Source organism: Periplaneta americana, unplaced genomic scaffold (genome assembly GCF_040183065.1).
Source record: "Periplaneta americana isolate PAMFEO1 unplaced genomic scaffold, P.americana_PAMFEO1_priV1 scaffold_84, whole genome shotgun sequence".
NCBI lineage: Eukaryota > Metazoa > Arthropoda > Insecta > Blattodea > Blattidae > Periplaneta > Periplaneta americana.
In genome coordinates this window covers 55001-60000 of record NW_027185565.1, presented here as the reverse complement: position 1 = coordinate 60000, position 5000 = coordinate 55001, and positions in this window count along the sequence as shown.

Sequence of the window (5000 nt, the reverse complement as noted above, 5' to 3'; positions counted from 1 at the left end):
CAATAATAATCTTTTGGCTGCAGTGCGTTATTATACAAAGTTGAATGGCAGGATTGACCTCGGGTCATATAGCCATCACTCGCTTATCAACATACAATTTTTATATATACGAGTACATACGTAGATCTTGTTACATTATATGCACATATAAGCCTACATTTTAAAATTTATTTTACATGTCTTTTAACTATCTCTTTTTATGTAGTTATTTAACTATCTATCTTGTACCAACAATAAAAACATGTTTTTAATTACTTTTAATTTGCACAGTCATCGTACGTAAGTACTTACGCGATATTCTGAAATATAGGGGTTTTTTTTTTTCATTGTAGAGATGTAGTTGATCGTATATACAAGTCATAATATAAGACCAAACGAACCAAACCTAACCAATCACATGTTCGTACATGTAAAGAGTATAAGCGGATTACGAAGGGAACTACCTCAGCGCTAGTTTAGCCAATTTCTTTCATTATTGTTTGGAATACACCATGTAATGTAATAATAATAATAATAATAATAATAATAATAATAATCAGGTGATAACCTGAGTTACTGCCAATCTCTCAACTGGATTTACAAAAATTGTAGGTAAATCAACATTGTGATTTTCAACTAAACTCAAAACATATTGAAACTGGTCAGGTGAGAGTCTGAAATATTCCTTAAATTTTGTCGCCGATTTTATAAAGATGTATCATTATCAATGCGTTAAAACAGAATTCTGTAAACCTATAACTGAATATTACATTAGTCTGCAGCTTGTTCCTTTTATAATACGCATGCGAGATTTTGATATCCGTCATCTACCTCTTCTAGAAAAAAATATCACCTTCATTATGTTGGATTTATTCATTATAATATTTAGGTTATGTCCGTGGCCTACATTAATTTACTTGTCCATAGGTAGCAGATGAGGGAATAAACAAATGGCAATCAACAGCGATGTGCGTCAATAAAGAAACCACTTCTCGGCGACCATCGCCGGCGATGTGCGTCCGACGATGATCGCCATAAACAAACCGTACCATTAGTAAGAAGATTCGATCTCGCTCAGTAAAAGCACTAGCCTCAACGCAAGAGCGCACCTCCTATGCAAAATATAAATCTTTTATGTCCTACCCGACAAACACAGAGTTACGAACTCTATCTGGCGGACACAATAACAGGAATAAATCGGCAACAGCAAGAGAGAGGACTTATGACAGCCCAAATCTGCCTTAAATATATCGACCAGACAAACATTACGTATGAAAAGCAAGATGTACAATTATTTTGAAACCGTAGTTGTTAAGAGCACGAACTGTGGCAGAGGCACAATGCGCCGAGACTGATAAGGAAAACCGTTAATGAAGTCATCACTGGATGACGTAAGATTATGCAATAGTGTAACAGAATCAATCAACGAGCGGAAGGAACAGAAAAGGAGCTTGAGAATATGTCGTGTGTGAACCAAGGGAATAGAGTAGAAAAAACAACAAGGAGGTTGGGAGCTAAAACCGTACTGTCTTTAACACTTCTATATATATATATATATATATATATATATATATATGGGTAATACACAATACACTATAACACGAATGGGAGCCAATTCGATAGTAGCAGTAGCACACAAAATCTAATATAGAAATTCGTGCTGTTTGTGTGTGTGTTTGTGTGTGTGTGTGTTTTTTTTTGTATGAGAGAGAGAGAGAGAGAGAGAGAGAGAGAGCGAGCGAGCGAGCGCAGATGCGCAAGCCACTAAGTGGATCGAAATTCGGTTACGGAGGTCATGGACGCCTCATTCAGACGCTAAATAAGGTAAAGTGTTGATAAAGCGTTGTATAATAACTTACTAAAATAAAATTAAAAAAATCTCGACACGAGAAAAGGAGATGTTAAGTTGACTACGACTGTACACATGGCGGATTTTCTCAATTTAAAGTGCAACTTTGATGAGCGGTTTCCTGGCGCGGCGGGGGGGGGGCTGCCTTAATGCAAAAATCAAAGTGTTTGCAGTGCCCACCCCCTCATGTCAACCAACCCCCAAAGCGGTCGTAAGCGTTGAGAGGGTACGAAAATAGAGAAATCAAGCGAGAGGAGAAGTGTGGATAGGGAAAGTAACGTCGCGACCTATGCTTCCGAAATGCCGACCGGAGCTAACATGCAGTATCATCCGTTCAAAAACATTACCGCCTCATAGTCTGTACACAACTTTTATTAAATCTCTGCCTCTGTGCAACAGTAATGGTTTTATTACTATACAACAAAGCATGACACCTCTGCGCAAGATATTACAGCAGCGGTCATCAGGACAGTGCACCCTCGAGCTAGCGTCACTTACTCGCGAATAAGACAAATCACTATCGTGCACCCGAGGTTGCTGACAGTAATGATCTCTCTCACTCTCCTTCCCACTCTCTCTCTCTCAAGTCTCTCTCTCCCGCTCTCTCTCCGTCTGAGCGTGTCTCAGTCCCTCCCTCCCTCCCCCCTACTTCACGCGACGGTTCATATTCCGAGACACAATTTACCCCTTACCCACTTCAGGGCATGCTGACGACCAATGAATTACAGTATCGAAGAGTCATTCGAGAACGTCTTAACATTACGTGGTTGGCGTAGCAGGAATAACACAAAAGATAAAAGCATCAGAGCGGAGCAAAGACAAATTATCTATATGGGTCTTCAATAGACACCGATTAGGTTTTCCGAACATGGTGGCAGAAAGGAGGAGATGTTAGAAGGATACAAGACCGAAAGGCTTATAATAAAAGATATACGTTTCGAAACTCGATTAGTTGTTGCAGGGCTTCTCATATATAAAGGCGGCTCAAGTTTTGGTGACCACCACCGAAAAATGGTTGAGGGTGCGAGTAACTTCAAACTTGCCACCTGCCAGTGTAACAGTGGGAGTCTACTATGGACGAAGTAATGACAGAGCCAGTGATAACTCTGTCTTAGCTATGCCTTTTGTTTTAAGTGAGAGATATATATATATATATATATATATATATCGGCCTGGGTACCGTAGTCGTTGTAGATAGCGCTGGCCTTGTGCGCTTGAGGTTGCGAGTTCGATGCCGGCCGAGTTCGATTGCTCGCAACTGCCGAGGTTATATCAGCGTCGCCGGTGTGCCGGAAGTTTGTCCCGCAGGAGTTCTTTTACAAGGCAACATATCTACTGGCATGAGCGAGTCGCATTTAAGCACACTTAAATGCCATCGACTGCGCGAACGAGACGCTATAAGCAGTAAGATGAGCTGTAGTCAGCATGTCAATAGTAGGATTAATAATGGCAAAAGAAGCTAATAAAAGCTATAATTAGCTGCGTAACTCTGGAAAAAAGAACTGACTAAGGAAGAGAGCAATGATGTGCTATGTGTGGAGCGTGGCATTTTATGAGGCAGAAACACGGACATAAGGACGAAGAGAAGAGTCTAGGAGCATTTGTAATAAGGATATAGAGAACAAGGAGCGAGTGAAAAGGACAGACGGAATAATAATTGAAGCTGAGCTAAAAAGACTGAGTGATGAAAGAATAATGCCGAAACTGATCAGGACGAGAAATAGAAATTGGCTGGGTCACTAAGAAGAAACTGGAAACAGGAAGCACTGGAAGTTATAGTGAACGGAAGGCAAGTTCGAGGCAGAAGAATTCAGACAACATAGAGATACATGGATGCATGGAGGCAGTTTCGTGAGGAGAGTAATGGCGAGAACTCGTACGACAGAATCGTTACTTCGAGGTAAAGAACATAATAATTACGGCCCTTTATACAGTCACAACCGCTCTACAACTAAAATTTAATAGTCACCCTATAAAGCGCGGGGAAAGAGGCGCTGTGATGACTCACTGCGGGCGATTGCGCACGTAGAGGTTATGGCCGTAAGAAGCGCGACTTCGATGCGAGGGGAGTTTACTCAGCAGCACCATATTGCACGAAGACACACAACTTCGCTCGTAGTTGCAGAAGATATTAAGTAATTGAGCATTAAAATATATATCATATTATTAAAATAATTTACATAAAGGATAAAATTAAAAAGTAATTTTGTATGGATTAGGAGTCTGATTATTGGAACATGTAGCTAATCGGCAATGTAAGCAGTGCCTCATTACTGGTGCCTTGTTGCTGTTACTTGTGAGGGTGAGACCTGTCTTCGGACAGTTAAAACACACACACACACACACACACACACACACACACACACATATATATATATATATATATATATAAAATGAAGCTCCTCAGAGTGCAGTTGCGGCATATATGTACATATATGACCACATAGTACAACTCACTTGAGGAAAGAACAAAATGATACATGCATCTCAAGTCTAAATACTGAATTTATTATGCAAGATGTAAAAATGAAATAATGTTGTATATAACTGCCGAGGTTATATCAGCGTTGCCGAAGAGCCGGAATTTTGACCCGCAGGAGTTCCTTTACATGCCAGTAAAACTACTGACATGAGCGTGACGCATTGAAGAACACTTAAATAGCATCGACCTGGCCCGGGATGGAACCCGCAACCTCGAGCATAGGAGGCCACCGCTATACCGAGGCCGCAAATATTGAAGATCCTCTGAAATGGATTCTGATTCTTGTGTACAGTACATCTATAAAGAGGTAGTACAACCCACTTCACGAAATGTGACAGAGGAAGAACGATAGTCTATATGCAACTGAAGCATATGTAATTAATGTTATGAAGATGATCCACTCAATCAGATTCACGCAGATGTCGACATCTATTATGTGGCAAAACATGACACAAGACGGTAAGCGACAGACGAAGAGCATATGTCTGTGTGGAACTGAAGCCTATATATTTTATATAATGAAGATCGTCTGAATGAGGTGGATGCAGTTGTGTAAAAGTAATATCGGGCAGTACATCACACTAGACGATATGTGGCAGAGGAAGAACAATTGCCACTAAGCAACTGAAGTCTACACACTATAATAATGGATATTTCATAAAGAACCTATGAATGAGGGTGCGGCAGTTA